Below are 16781 nucleotides of genomic sequence, written 5' to 3'. Positions count from 1 at the left end.
TAAGAGAAACATTGGAAGAATTCCACATCTATGTACATCATCATCAAACTGCTGGAAACTGAAGACAGCAGCAACAACCGAGCTGACTGCTGACCATGTTGTGATATAGTGGGCACTGGATCAGGGTGAAGAAAGGGCAGAGCCAGCCCATCCTAGTTCATAGGGGCACCTCATATCCCAGGCAAAACCCAGTCCAGCTCTTCTCCACCAAGTCCATCTGCTAAATGTCTCTGGCAGCAGACCACATCATGCTAAAACCCACATCCAGAGCACAGTTTTGCATCCTTTCCCCATCAATCTGCCACCCCTACTTCATTACACAGAGTGTGGGCTGGGAGGCAGGGGAACCAGAAATCAAATCAACTTTGGCAAGAAAAAAATGCACTATAACTCAAGCAAGCTCTGATAACTTTTCAGAAGGAGAGGTGAAGGGGAGGGGAAAAGACAAGGAAGAATAAACAGTCAGCTCTAGATTTATTCTTTAAGTTATTCTGGTAAGTTGCAAAGAAGAGCCAAGCAAATTAGAATAGGGTTTTGTTCTTAAACTGACATCTTTAAATTCACCATATTTTCTCTGTGTGTCAAAATGGCTCAATCTGGGTGAGATTGAATACCCCAGGGGATGGCAAAGAGAAGAAAACATGATGCATTTTTCGGTGTTATCAGTGAAAAGAGATGCAAACACCTGGAATAGATCCAGTGAAAGCCAGAGGTTTCCATTTGTTTTCATGATGCAGACATTATACAGTGTCTGCATACAAAATAGGAACGAAAATGTCAAGCCAGGGATTTCAATGTGGAGGCATACCAGCCAGGGGAGGAGCTGGGAACTTCATCTAAATAAGTTTATATGAAAATGTATGCTGGAGAAAGCATTAGCTAGGCTCTTAAGGACTTCTATCTATCCTTGTTGCTCTCTCTCTCTCTCTTTCTCTCTCTCTCTCTCTCTCTCTCTCTCTCTCTCTCTCTCTCTCTCTCTCTCTCTCTCTCTCTCTCTCACACACACACACACACACACCCCACATCTATAACCTCTTTGAAATAAGTAAGGTACCTGGACTTTACTGGACCCAGAATCCTAGAAATCTAACATCATCTGAATCCACATCAATCTGCTCTGTTCATGGACTTACTTCCATATGAAAACAGCAAGCAGTTATTTACCACCACTACCACCACCCCCGACATGCATGCTAGGCAAGCACTCTACCACTAAGCCACATTTCCCACCCTACACAAGTGAGACTTATCTCCAATTAACCTCTAGAAATGTGAAGTAGGGATTGGCTCAAGGGTAGGGCAGTAGCCTTGAGCTGCAAAGCTCAGGGGCAATGCTCAGGCCCAGGGGTAGGGCGGTAGCCTTGAGCTGAAGAGCTCAGGGACTGTGCCCAGGCAGAATTCAAGCCCTATGACCCACAAAAAAAAAAAAAGTAGTGCTAGGTGCCAGTGACTTACACCTGTAATTCTAGTTACAAAGGAGAATCTCAGAAGGAGTCTCAATGTGTGAGAAGTAATACACCTACTATCTGGCGAATGTAACTATAACCCCTCTATACATTACCCTGACAATAAAAATTAAATTAAATTAATATTTTTTAAAAAGGAGAATGCCAATTCAGAAAAGTCTGTGTCTCTTATTTCCAATTAACCACCAAAAAACTGGAAGTGAATCAATGGCTCAAATGGCAGAATGTAGAGTACTAGTCTTAGGCAAAAAAAAGAAAAAAAACAACACTCAGAGACCACACCCAAGCCCTATCTGAGTTTGAGCTCCAGGACTTGCACAATAAAATAATAAACATGCCCCTTCTCCAGTCACCAAGGGAACAGGAACCACAGCAGAGAGAGACCATCCCTGATGCCACATGAAGGACCTGAACTCAGAGCAGAGGCCTCATCCCACAGCCACTCCCAAAGGCTGGCAAAAGGCATGGCAGCCACATGTGGCACAGCACACAGCTCAGAAGCAAAACATTCCCTTGGTAGTTGACTACAGATACTGCATGATGCTTGAAAAGCTCACCTGGGCAAGCAAGACTGGAGGTGCCCTAAAGTGAGGAGGACAACCTCCCCCACCCCCAAAAAGGGTGCAAGGAGACAAAGCCAAACAGAGTACAGGACATCAGACACACTTGCACGCCATTAAAACATAGCTAAAGGTATCATCTACTTCCTGGTGAGGCTGTCATAGTCCACAATTCAGTGTCATTGCCTGTACATAATTATGCATGGACACAGGCATATATATTTCTCAGTTTTCACCATGCACTCATATATATTAACTCTTTTTCATTTTCATATTGTCCATATTTCATATTTTCCACATTGTCACTCTGGCCTTTAGGCAGTGATTAAGTATTTGGTAACCCCAGTAAATCCTACCTGACAATTAGAGATAAGACTTTGGTTCTGGAACATTCCTTGCATGAATCTATATTTATAGGACGTTTTTCTGCCTGAATGCACTGTAAGTTATAGTGTCTGACAAACTAGAAGCAGCCTTGTGAATGTTTCTTTTTAATCTGTGGGAAGCTGCCAACATGTGAAACAAGGCAGGCAGAGCTGGCTGGACTCCTGTGAAACGATAAGCACTTAAGCCTCTGGCCTAAATGGAAGGGAAAAGCTTTATCTCCATCACTAAGTGGCCCTTTTCAGGAACATGAAGAGCCACTGAAGGAAGTAGATCTTGTTGAAGACCAGTTATTATTGGGTTTGCTGCTGAGGAGCTGTCTGGATCGGGGGTTCTTCACTGGATGTTAGTGAGAAGCTCCAAGGTCAAAAGTGAGACTTCCCAAGTGGCAATGACCTTGTCCCATTCCAGACACCATCCCAGACTGGAAGTAACAAGAATCAAGAGGAGACGTTGTACAAACAAATAGCTTGAAGCGGATGAAGTTCTGAGAATATTTCTTCATAGTTTGAGAAGGGATGAATGTTCCTTTTCAAGAGAAAACATCCTTCCACATGGCAGACTTAAAGACAGACCAAAGCAAAAGTTACAGAATCTACAAGATGCAAGCAAGCTGTTTCTAGCTTTAAATTTTATTTGTGTCATACACATAGAGAAGACGTGTATTGAAAGTGACTTTCTAGATCATCTACACTGACCCCTTCATATTATTATTGAAGATGATGAGACATGTCAGAGAAGTGACATGACAAGTCAAAGTTATAGTAAGCACTGACATATGAGACTGGACAGCTAGTCCCATCCTTGCTCTGATTCTCCAAGCTACCTCCATCCTAGCTCTCACTTTTACTTCCCCTTACATAGTTTTCCTGATCATAACACACATAGCATGCCAACAGCAACTTCAAAGGGAAATCACAGGTGAAACCACAGTTGCTTTCTTGCACTGGAAGCCTCATTGGTAGTAATTTATGAAGTGTGTGTGTGTGTGTGTGTGTGTGTGTGTGTGTATTGGACTTGAACTCAAGTCCTCACACTCTTTCTTGGCTTTTTATATCCAAGGCTGTCACTCTACCCCTTGAGCCATAAATTCACTTCTGGCTTTTCAGTGGTTAACTGGAGATAAGAGTCTCATGGACTTTTCTTCCCTAGGCTGTTTTTTAACCTCAATCCTCACTTCTAAGCCTCCACAGTAGCCAAGATTACAAGTGTGAGCCACCAGTACTTGGCTAAATTTATGCAATTCTTTATATAACAGATATGGAATATATTAAGAAATTTGACCATGGATCTGAAAAATATCATTACCCTCAAGAGTTACAAAGGAAGACTAAAGCCGGGCGGTGGCTCATGCCTGTAATCCTAGCTACTCAGGAGGCTGAGATCTGAGGATCGAGGTTCAAAGCCAGTCCAGGCACTAAAGTCCATGAGACTCTTATCTCTAATTAACCATTAGAAAACTGGAAGTGGCACTGTGGCTCAAGGGGTAGGGCAGTAGCCTTGAGCCAAAGAGCTCAGGGACAGTGCCCAGGCCTCAGAGTCCAAGCCCCATGACAAAAAAAAAAAAAAAGGAAGACTAAGCCACGTGCCTGGGCTCACACCTGTAATTCTAGCTACCCAGGAGGCTGAGATCCAAGGATCACAGTTCCACAGTTCAAAGCCAGCCTATGCAGAAAAGTCTGTGGGACTCTTATCTCCAATTAACCACCAAAAATGCTATAAGTAGAGCTATGGCTTCAGTGGTAAATCACTAGTCTTGAGCAAAAAGCTGCTCAGGGACAGTAATGCCCAGGCCATCAGTTCAAGTCCCTGGACTAGTACAGAAAGAGGGGTGTGGGATGAAGGAGAAGAAGAAAGAGACTTTAAAAAGAGGAGGGAGCATTTGTTAAACTTGTCATTTAAAATATGATGTAAACTTAAGCCATATAATTAATGATTGTTGTTCTTAAAAAAAAAAAAGAGGAGGGAGTCAAGCTCGGTGGCTCACACCTATAATCTTAACTACAGCCCAGATAGAACTCAGCCTAGCTAGAGGCTGAGATCTGAGGATAGCAGTTCAAAGTCAGCTCAGGCACTAAAGTCTGTGACACTCTTATCTCCAATTAATCACTAGAAAATGGAAAGTGGGGCTAAGGCTCAAGGGATAGGGTGGTAGCCTTGAACTGAGGAGCTCAGGAACAGTGCCCAGGCCAGAGTTTAAGCCCCATGACCCACCAAAAAAAAAAAAAAAAGGAAGGAAGGAAGGAAAGAAGGCAGGCAGGTAGGCAGGCAAGCTAGAATGCATCAGGGGAAAGGATGATGAATTGTAGTGGCTGATGAAAGCTACAGCAGGGATCAGCTTGAACCCTTGAATAATTGCAATATACTAGGACCTTGACTTTACCCACCATGATGAGCATACAATGTGCCCAAGAAATAAACGATGTTTATTTTAATCCACTGAAATTTGAAATTCAAATATCCCATGGATGTTTACTACTCCAGCATAACCTAGCCTGTCCTGACTCAAGCAAGCATCTAAGAGGCACTCAGTAAAAGCTGGTCATTATTATTATGACTGCATTCCTACAGAATTTTGCCAATGACACACCTTCAGAGACTGAACGAAAGGCTAAAACAAAACATTGGCCTTATAGAGATTCTTGGATAGAAAAAAAATTAACTAAAGACAGTGTCGAGATAAAACTTCAAAGGGATAGGAAATATTCAGATTCTTTTAAAGGACATTTTGGTCACAAACCAAGCCCTATTCTCTGTTTTCCAAGCATATCCAGTCTCTGTTCAGCCTTTATCCTCCTACCCAGAATTTTCACCCTCATTTGTCAGTTCAAATTCTACTCAGTTTTTAGAATCTAGTTTTAGTTCTGCTCTCCACGGCCCTAATCTCCAAAGTGTCCACTCTGTCTGGAGTGCGCAAGTTTTATTGTGTTTACTTTTGCTTGAAACTTAATTGAATGTTTGTTATGATCTGATTCAGGAAGTCAATCTAACCAGATAAGAAGCCTTATACCACATGTTTGCATCTTCCACAATCCTCCACAAAACTGGTTCCAAGGGACATTTTTACATTGATTTAAATTCCAAGGAGGAAAGAGCATGATAAACCTCTTGGGATTGAGGACTTTTTAAAATTAGTTTGTGGGAGAAGAAAGGAAATTTACTAACTTGGCATTATGTAATAATAGCATAATCTAGCTAAATGTAAATACTCTTTGATTTTGGCAGAAATAGATTGTTTTGAATATCTTCAGTTCTTAAACTCAGGGCCTTGGTGCTGTCTCTTAAATTTTTCAGTCAAGGTTAACATTCTATCATTTGAGCCATTGCTTCCCTTCTGGCTTTTGGTGGCTAATTGGAGATAAGGGATACACATATTTCCTGTCTGGAATAATTTTGAACCACAATCATCAGGTCTCAGCTTCCTCAATGGCTAGGATTACAGATGTGAACCATTGGTGCCCCATTTAATTCACTTTGAGTTGAAATAAAAATCAGGGATGAGAAACCCTGAGAAAAACTGTAAGAAAGCATTCTTGAACATTTAAAGCAAACAAAAATGAACACTTGTTTCGATAGATTTAAGTATAATAGCTACATACCAGTTATTATAAACTTTAAACTAAATCTGTACGTAGTCTGGACAATGAAAAACCGTAGCTTTATATTTGGTCCACATCTATTTATGTTGTTTGTTTTTATTGCAGTATTAGGGTTTGAACTCAGAGCCTGAGACTTGCCACCTAGATGCTCTGCCATATCCACATCTGTTTAAGAAGAATAGACTTTTCTACAATATTAAACGTTTTCATAATTCCAAAGATTTGGCCAGAAACCAAAACTATAAGTATTTATTATTGTAAAAGTTACTTGCTATTGAGTGCTAGCGGCTCACTCCTGTAACCCTAGCAATTCAGGAGGCTGAGAGCTGAGGATTGCTATTGAAAGCTAGCCTAGACAGGAAAGGCCATGAGACTCTTACCTTCAATAAACTACTCTGAAAAAGCTGAAAGTAGCACTGTGGCTCAAGTGATTGAGTGCTAGCCATGGGAAAAAGAATCTTAGGACCTGAGTTCGAGCCCCAGAACACACACACACACACACACACACACACGCACACACACACACACACACACATATGCACACACACACAGTTACTTGCTAAAAGTAGAGAGAACATAACTGCTCAGATAAAAGTAAAACTAAGCCTGGTGTAGTGGCTCATGCCTATAATCCTAGCTACTCAGAAGGCTGAGATCTGAGGATCAAGGCTCAAAGCCAGTCTGGGCACAAAAGGACCTGAGACTATTATCTCCAATTAACCTCTAGAAAACGGGAAGTGGGGCTTGGCTCAAGGGGAGGGTGATAGCCTTGAGCTGAAGAGCTCAGGGATAGTGCCCAGGCCGAGTTTAAACTCCATGACCCATCAAAAAAAAAAAAAAAGTAAACCTGTAAGAGTTTGACCCCCAAATGTCTCAGAGGTAACCTGATAATAACTGCTCTGGATCCAGTCTTCCCTGTCACCCTCTGTGACAATGTGCCGATGGTTCTCTTGAGATTCACTGAAGATACTCTTGCTTGTAGAAACTCATTTTATAGGTAAAATAAAGGAGTGCTAACACATTTTAAAGTATGATGCACAGTTTTTATTTTCCTTAATGTACATTACAGTAAAAACTTTATTTCCCATCATGGGGTTTGAACTCTGTCTGGGTGCTGTCCCTGAGCTCTTCAGCTCAAGAATAGTGCTCTCCCACTTTGAGCCACAGTGCCACCAGCACGTGGCTAGTAGAAACTTTTTTAACGTGATAGAGTCTCACTATGTAGCCCAGTCTGGCTTCAAAGTCATTATATTCAATATATATTATGCAAAAATGGAACAGCATAACTCAAGGATAGGGACAGGAGAGGGAAACTGAGAGAGAACTCTAGAAGGAGTGGCATTGTATTCACCAACTTGTGGAATTGTAACTTCTTTGCACAATTACTTAATGTAGAATTTCTACACGTTTTATTGTTATTGTGAAGGTGATATACAGTTATGTAAGTCAGGCAAAAAATACATTTCTGTTTGAACAATGTCACTTCTTCCTTTGCTTTCTATCAGTTTTTCCTTCCAGCCCACATTTATAAACTGTACAGTTCATTTTCAATATGATATCTAGTAAGTGAAAAACGAAAATTTAATTTGAAAAATTCATGCTGGGAGCCTGTGGCTCACACCAGTAATCCTAGCGTCTCAGGAGGCTGAGATGTGAGGATCAAGGTTCAAAGCCAGCCCAGGCACTAAAGTCCATGAGACACTTATCTTCAGTAAACCACCAGAAAACCGGAAGTGGCGCTGTGGCTCAAGGGGTAGGGCCATAGCCTTGAGCTGAAGAGCTCAGGGACAGTGCCCAGGCCCAGAGTTCAAAGCCCATGACCGAACAAGCTCTAGCTTAGGGCTTCAGCTCCCCAAACACTAGCCTTACAGACATGTGCTGTCACACACAGATACTAGAAGCAATCTTACTTGGTCTCTACAAAACCACCTGAGATGATCTGACACTTCAGTTTTCTCTCCTTGTTCACTCCCAGCACTAATGTTTTAGTTCATGTTCATCAGGAGTCATTAGGCCAAACCATCCCTATCAGTTGTACAAGTTACAGAAATAATGTAACTTACTATGATCATTGAGCAAAAGCAAGAAATGTGGGCACAGAAGAAAATGGGTTCTTCTCTTTCTGGATAAAAACCAAGTGAATAAAAGCTGGTTGTTATTTTTAAATACTGTTGGGTTGGGTATGGGTGAAGTAACTGTAAAAGATAATAACAAAAATCACGAAATCTCCAAGTGTTCTGCACTCTGAATGCTTCGTAAGTGTCAAGTTCTTGCTCCATTTTAAAGAAACTGAAACTGGAAAGGGTAGGTGAGGCAATTTAGATGGTTTTTGTAAGAAAATTTGCAAAAGAAAGATTGTCAAAGGAATAGGCATGCACATGTTTTCAGTTGAAATAGAGTGTGCATGCACATGTGCATGCCTTTGTGATTCACTGATTCCTCCATCTTTTATGTAACTGACCCAATTACTACAAATGACTGACTTTAGATATGATGCTTGGACTCCAATTGTTAAGTTAATAGCTGTGGAGATCACATAAACACATGGGCAGAGGCAATGCAAGGCTGCTGATCAGCTTAGTCAGAGGGTAGACAAAACTTGAAGTGTAACTGGAGGAATAAAAACAGAAATCAGAACACGGACAAGATGGAAGAGATGACCTATAACTCCCTTATTTATTTTATTTTTCCAGAAGCTATGAATTTTTTTCCATGTTCAAAATTCATTTAGCACTGACCAATTATATGACATAGCAAAGGTGCTTGGCTTTCAAATGGAATAGTACAAACATTAATGCCTACTATTCTGAAAAGAAAACCTAGCTCTTCTTCTGAGTTTAGATTAAAACCACAAAAGTGTGCAGACCTGACTAGCCTAGCATGTACCAGGAGGAGGAGGCTGGAGGATGAAATGGGGTTCTCCTTCCCCTATAGCTGGTATCTTCAGCTTCAGGATCCACCACCACTGAAGCTCAGCCCAGCCAACAGTAAGGTAATTCCAAGAAAGAAAAGCCCAGCATACCAGGGCAACTTCTGTCAAAAGGTGGGTCATCTGCCCCAAGTTCAGGAACTGGCCGTCTCAGACTGGCTCCACGTCTTGCCCAGGCACCCATTTTCACAGAATGCCTGGGAAAGCAGAGGTTATCTATATTCTAGAAAATCCTATGAATGATACTGATCTGCTGTCATAATAGAGTTTAGCTTTCTGAGAACCACAGCCCCTTTAAATTACCTGCCAATTAATATGTATGTGCAGATGGTCAGCATTCTGCTACGCTTCCGGTGCTTCCATCAAATTGTTCTCATCAGTTTTGAAACATTAAGAAAAAAGAAATAGCCAGCCTCATGGATGCAATCCTAGCTACTCAGGAGGCTGAAATCTGAAGATTGTGGTTCAAAGCCAGCCAGGACAAGAAAGTCCATAAGTTTTCTCTAATTAATTACCAAAGAGCTGGAAGTGGAGCTATGGTTCAGATAGTAGAGTATCAGCCATAAGTGGGAAAGGCTCAGGGACAGTTCCCAGGCCCCAGGAAGGGAAAAGAAAAGGAAGGGAAAGGATGGTAGAGAAAGCCTGCTGCTGAAAGCTCAGTCCAAGTATTTATCCCTCAGTTATCCTCACATTCCTAAGAGCCTGAGCCCTGAGCAGAACTGTTCCCTGTACAGTCTCCCTGCTGTATTTCTCTTTCTCACTCTATATTTTTCCTCTCCAGACTGCAGTCTGTTCCTATTTCTTCATATCTATTTTTACATTTAAAGTTTGTGGTTTTTAAATAACTGTAACCTAAGAATTCTTTGGGGAAAAAAATGACAGACAATTAAATTTCCAACTTTTCTTACCCTATTTCCCCCATTGCTGTGTGGGTTTTTTATTACAACACCAGAGAGGGGGGGTGAACCCTTAAGAATAATTTCTGGTTTTCAAATTAAGTTAATGACTTGACCAAAAACAATTTCAATTGCCAACATCTATATTTTTCTAAAAGACAAAATGGTACATATAGGTAGTTCACTATTTCTGTTTCTTTGCCTGACACATTACCATAACAAGCAAAGATAATGATGTTATACATGTTAAACAAACTCCAATGTGTGCTGGTGGTTTAGTTTTATAAATAAGAACATTCCTTGTCCAGGAATAAGGTCCAGGCCTTCAGATTTTTTCCAAAACAACTTACTGTATCCAGGGCACCCAAATAAATTCAAGCATTTTGTTTTCAAAACTGATGTAGCTGGCTGCTCCTCTCCTGATTGAGTCTGCTCTAAATGCACATTAGTTTCAAAAGCTAGTTTTTACTATTTCTGTGCAAATTGAATATTCACCATTCAAAGAGAATATTTCCTATTCTAATTATATAATCAGTTCAAATTTGTTTTTAAGCAATGTAAGGCATACTTGAAATTCCAACATGGCAAAAATAGCAAAAATGAACCTCTAAAACATATTCGCTGATTTGAGAAGATGAGAAGCCTTAATGTCAAACTTAAAACCTATACTATCAGCATGTTTTGCTGCAGTTAGATTGCAACATGGAGTCAGGTTATCGCATAGAGTAGAGACAGCACTAAGTGCTTACTATGTCCACGGTCATGAGTTGACTAGTAGCAGAGAAGAGAGAAAGCATGACTATTGAAAACAAAATCTGGGCTGGGAGTTTGGCCTAGTGGTTAAAGTGCTTGCTTAGCATGCATGAAGACCCGCGTTCGATTCCTCGGTACCACATACATAGAAAAAAGCCAGAAGTGGTGCTGAGGCTCAAGTGGTAGAGATCTAGCCTTGAGAAAGTCCAAGGACAGTGCTCAGGCCCTGAGCTCAAGCCCAGGACTGGAAAAAAAAAAAAAAAGAAAACAAAATCTACCTGCCAATTCTACCATCTGAGTGGCACATCTCATCTCTGGGCCAGGCCTGCAAGGCCAGAGGAAAATAAAGCAAGTTAAATTGCCCAAGTTTAAAAACAAACAAACAAAAAACCAGAAGGACATATATTAGGATTTGTTTGCTAGGAACTCAAGACAATAGGGCGAGGGGTGGAGACATAAAGACTAAGTAATGGAAGAAAGGGACTTACGTGTATGTAAGAAAAGGCAGGAACAAGGATACAGGAACCTTAGAAGGGAAATAGCCAGCAGGAAATCTCAACCGCCAGAAAAACTTCAAGGCACTGATTTTAGGGTGATATTTGTTTTGTACAGCATTTGCTACCTCTTTCTATTTTCCTGACACTTTCAGTAGGGCATGTGTGGTATCACTCAGGAAGATGAAAGTGGGTTGTGCAGGCAAGAGAAAGACAATGAGCTTGCAGCAAGAGTTCAGATAAAAGGGACTGAGAAATGCAAGCCCCAAACATTATCTGAGTATAGGATGGAAGGGAAGCTATAACATTCCACTAGTGTATGGCTCAAGCCATTTTCATGTAAATATTGAGAGAAGAGGAGACTTCAGAAGGTAAAAGTAATGGGATCATTTGCTTTTCATACTGTAATCTGCCCAATGACTCTATAGTGTGTAGGAAGTATAGCAATGACATAATAAAAAATAATTCTTTTAAAAAAACCTTGAACTAAAGTAATAGAATAGCCAGGTCAAAGCCAGTGAATAGACTTATAAACATTCCTTTGAGGTAAACTCCTATTTCAAAAAGTTTAGAATCACATCTATGTAATCAATCATAATATATACCAGAATTATTCAACAGCATTTTACAAGAGATACTTGTGATAAGGTTGAGAAAAAAGTATCATAAACTGGTATAAACAAGTAAACCTTAACAATTTCATAAATGAGTTATATCAGAAATAACTGAAAATATGAACACTAAAAAGATGGTCCTTCTAGGTCCTCTGATGCTTGAACATATTATATATGTTTTATGTTTCAAACATAATAAAAGAGTGGACACAGTGCCTCATGCCTGTAATCCAAGCTACTCAGGAGGCTGAGATCTGAGGATTGCAGTTGAAAGCCAGCTCAGGCACTAAAAAGTCCATGGGACTCTTATCTCCAATTAATCACCAGAAAACTGGAAGTGGTGCTGTAGCTCAAGAGTTAGGGTAGAAGCCATGAGCTGAAAAGCTAAGACACAACATTCAAGCTTAGAGCTCAAGTCCCACGACCAACAAAATAATAATAATAATAATAATAATAATAGGGGTTTAGGGGCAGTGGTTCATACCTGTAATACTAACTACTGAAGAGGCTAAGATCTGAGGATTGCAGTTTGAAGTCAGACTGAGCAGAAAAGTCTCTGTGAGACCCTTATTTCCAATTAACCACTCAAAAACCAGAAGTAGCCCTCTGTCTCAATTGGTAGAGTGCTAGTCTTGAGCACAAAGCAGCTTAGGGACCCCTCCTAGGCCCTAATTTTGAGTCCCACAACTTATAGAAATAAATAAATGAATAATACAAGAACTGGGTATAGTAGTTCATACCTGTAATTCCAGCTACAAAAATAGTAAAGATTGGAAGATCAAGATGCAAGAGAGAGAAAGAGGGGGGGGCGGGGACTGACGCTCACTTTAGGGGCAGCCTACATCAACTGAAGTATTTTTTCATGACACTTGTAAATGTATATAAACAGGTGTCTAAAGATCTTATGCATTACCTTCGCTGACTTTGCCCACATTTTTGACTTCCAAAACTGCTGACTGAAGAAGTCTCTTTCCACCACCTAATCACTCTGAGCTCAATGAGCATGCATTTTGCTAATTAAGATTTCTTAAGTGATTTAGTGTGCTCTACTCAAAGTAGATGAAAAGCAGATGAAAATTGCTTGCTGTCAGATTGTTCAGGGAACAAATGCTACACAACATGTATACGGCCTCTGATTTGGGGCTGGGTTCTGCAAACACACTTGGAAGCCTTTCAGCTAGCTCCAATTGTGAAGAGTAAGTGGCTTCCAAGAAGATGGCTTTGCACATAGCCTTGACTCCTCTCATCAGAAGCCTTCAGCTCATTTGCATTCATGGATTTATTTATTCAAATGCCTTGCTTCTCCCCATCCTCTTTTCCCAGGAAAATGTCTGGCTGACCATCTTTTCTGTGTGCAAAGAATCTCACATAATCATGTCAATAAACATCATTGCATTTAACAAACTGCAGGACATACCCCAGCACTATTTGTGAGATGTAAATCAGTTCTGGTTTTATTTCACAGAGATGCTTAACTTGGACATCTGCTTCATTTTAAATCTCAGCCCTCTGAAAAGAGCCAAGTGTGGTTTATTCAGTAGTGTCAAAATGCTCACATGCAGTGAAGTGTACAAAACACAGACCTGAAACATGACCTAGTATCCATGATGGAAGGGTCCCCATGCTGTGCTGGCCACAGTTCACCCATCAAACATGTTCAGCTCTGACTTCTGGCACCTCTGGCATTAGGAGGAAGAGAGAGACTCTGGGACAAAGGAGACTTGGTTGGTGGATTGTGAGCAAGAGTGGTGACAGGCAAGACCTTGCAGAGCACTAACCCTGACCAGCAAATAGCTGGATGTCTGTACTGCTAGCCTGGAGGACTAAGGACAGCACAGAGTAGTACCCAATCTGCCAATCCACTAAATATATGGTTCCAGTAGGAGACAAACCTACATCAATATGAGCCCTAAGATTGGATATTGTTTGTGAAAGTCATAGAACCCACACTCTTGGTTCCCGGTATGGGAGGTACACAGAACCATGAAGCTGGAATTGAGTTCATCTAGAGATGAGTGAACAGATTTGTTTAGTTTAGAATCTGAAGCTGAATGCCATTGTTAGGGGAAGGTTCCTAGGCCCATAATTCACTTGTCCTCCTCTTTTTCATCATCTAAGTCTTGAACTAAATAGACCTAAGCAGAATTACAAAGTTACAGTGGTGACTTTCCAAGTGCCCGTTCTAAGTTATTGGTCTGTCAAGGTGCTTAGATGTAAACAATAGAAACGGCTCGGGCTAGTTAAGTAGAAAGGAAATTGATTAAAGATTTATTAACTTATAGACCTCAAGGGCAGGAGACATATCTCTGCACAGGTAGTGTAGACTGTATGATACTCGTGCTGTGCATGACTCACTCGCCACTGTTAATACCCCAATCACTGGGCTTCCCTGGGTTTTCCTGGGCCTAGTCCACCTGCCTCTTTATATCTACAAGGCACAATACAAACACTCATCAGTTGTGACTGAATGGCTAGACCCACAAGGGCACTCTAGGTAAAGGAAAAATGGTGGGGAAATACGTTTTCCCTTTTTTTCTTAAAGTGGTAGGGAAATCCTCAAACACAAATGGATGCTCAAAGATACACTGTCAAAATGATAAATACCCACTTCACTTGCAATAATGGGCAATTTGGATCACTAAGGTCTCTGGGCTTGTTTTGACCCATAGTCCAGTACCCAGAGTACTCTTGGCTCTCCATGTTTCCTCCAAGCACTGTTCTAATACCCAGATTTCCTAGTATTAGATGGATCTGTCACTCTCAATCCAAAAAGTCCTACGTGATAAAGCAACCACACTTTGAAGAACCCCAAAACGAGCCCGCTGGAGAGAGGGCTATACATATACAAGTGCCTTGATAAAATATTTGGATGTTTTCATTAAAAAGTAAGTCAGCATTGAAAGTTAAAATTTTAAAAAGAATGCAAGATAGCTGGGCACGGTAGCTCATGTCTATAATTCTAGCTACTCAGGAGACTGAGATCTGAGGATCCCAGTTCAAAGCCAGCCCAGGCACTAAAGAATGTGAGACTCTTATATCCAATTAATCATAGAAAATTGGAAGTGGGGCTGTGGTTTAAGGGGTATGGTGGCAGCCTTGAGCTAAAGAGCTCAGGGGCAGCACCTAGGCCCAGAGTTCAAGCCCAAGGACCCACAGCTTGGCCTGGTCAGGGTGTGTTTTTCCCCATCCCCCTACTAGTAGAGAGGGACTGGGGACGAAGGACCCCGACACATATTTTATGTGTACATATTCTGAACTTTTAGATGCCAATTTGGGCAACAACTTATTAAATGCTGCTTAAAATAATTATCTCTCTCAAAATAATAAACGTTTTGTAGAAAGAAAACAAAACAAAAAAGCTAGAATTATAGGAATATACTGCCACTGTATATCTCCTATCTCTTTTTATATTAACATCTCTAGAAATTCATTATTTATCTTTTCCCCATTTCTACCCTCTTAGCTTGTATCTCCATCATCTAAAGAAGATTAAGACAGACAGATGAAAGAAGATAGGAAGAGGAAGACGGAAAATAGGAAGAGAAATATTTAGTGACTACTGACTGTATGCATAGTAATGCCAATAACCAATAGAAACTCTTCTCTCATATTTACATAGATGCTATTATGGGATTATTAAAAGGCAAAAACAAAAACTCTGTAGTCTATTTTAGGTACTCAATTCCAAGATCTCCACAATGGGCTAGCTAAAATAACAAAATAAAACACAGGGGAAAAAAGCCAAGGAGCAAACTGTGTAAAACTAACTTCTTCGGGGAACTTAGAAAACATTTCTTACTCTAAGAATGGCTTCCAGGATGGCTGAGTGAGTAAGGACAAGCCAAGTATTATGGTATATTTAGGACAAATGGCAAGAGCTCACCCCTCCAAGACCTAAAGTTGTTGGGGGCTGAGTAATGCCATGTCTAATAACTTTCTGCTGAGGCTTGTAGTAGGGATAAAACACGTGACCTCTTTGTCCGGTCCATCTTGTATACTGATAGGCTCCCTCACCCAATATAAGGAGGAGGGATTTGGGGAACAGAGAGAAAAAGAGATCTTCCTGCTTTGATGAAGCTGCGTGGCGTCTCTGTTCGTGCTCCAGGGTAAGAAGGCTGGGTGCGGGAGGACATTGGGCCCCTTCCTCTCGCAGCTTGGCCTGGTCGGGGTGTGTTTTTCCCCATCCCCCTACTAGCAGAGGGGGACCGGGGACAAAGGACCCCGACATATTGGCGCCTAATGCGGGGCACAAAAGGGGCACAAAAGAGGCATGAAAGGGCATGAGAGTGCTTAAAAAGAAAAGCCAAAAACTTCTCCCAAACCTAAGGAAAAGACTGAAAAAACCAGAGAAGTCTGAAAAAAACCCATAAAGAAGGTCCTGTGTGGACAGTGTGGAGAGGGGGCCGAGGTCCTGTGTGGACAGTGAGGAGAGAGACAACACCCCTGAGTCAGCTTAAAGAAGTTACAGAAAATGGATCTTCGCCCATAACCCCCTTAAAATGAAGGGACCAGAGTCATTTTTGAACAGTAGTTTAAAGCACTTTAAACTTTCTGACTCTTGATGCTGAAGGACGTTCTGCAGGAGATAGACATTTTAATCCTTCTAGAAGTCATAAACCTTTAGTATTGTGGAAAGATATTCTCTCTGGAAACTGGAAAGGACCAGACCCTGTCCTCATGTGGGGGCGAGGAAGTGTGTGTGTTTTCCACAGGATGCTGACAGTCCCATTTAGGTGCCGGAGAGACTGATGTGCCAGACGGTGGAGACTCCTCGGAAGCATGTGGGTCAAGATGAAGACTCTTCTACGAGTGCAGATCCCCGAGTGAATCCACGCGGCAATGACGACCCTATCCACATCGCTGAAGATCGCTATCTTTACTAGAGACTATTTTAGGACTTGATCAAAGATGGGCAGGATTGATCAGTTTGGATTTGTTTTGTGTGCTATAATTGTAATACGTCTATATTGCTTGCCTAAAATAATACAAAGTCAACGCAGAAAGTGAATGCTAATGCGACAGGCATTTGCTCGCATGGAAATAGGTGCATCCCCTCAAGTCTGGTTTGCTTAAATAGACGGCTGGT

The 16781-nt window shown here is 41.2% G+C and overlaps 1 pseudogene; it reads left to right on the top strand.

The window, feature by feature from the left end:
* The window catches only part of LOC150059814 (large ribosomal subunit protein eL24 pseudogene), a 32235-nt pseudogene extending 15657 nt beyond the window's left edge, over positions 1–16578 (top strand).
* Positions 16579–16781: the final 203 nt, after the last annotated feature.

This window comes from Megascapheus bottae, chromosome 8 (genome assembly GCF_031878675.1).
Source record: "Megascapheus bottae isolate mThoBot1 chromosome 8, mThoBot2.hap1, whole genome shotgun sequence".
Lineage (NCBI taxonomy): Eukaryota > Metazoa > Chordata > Mammalia > Rodentia > Geomyidae > Megascapheus > Megascapheus bottae.
The sequence above is the reverse complement of the archived record's forward strand: the minus strand, read 5'-3'. Positions and strand labels throughout refer to the sequence as shown.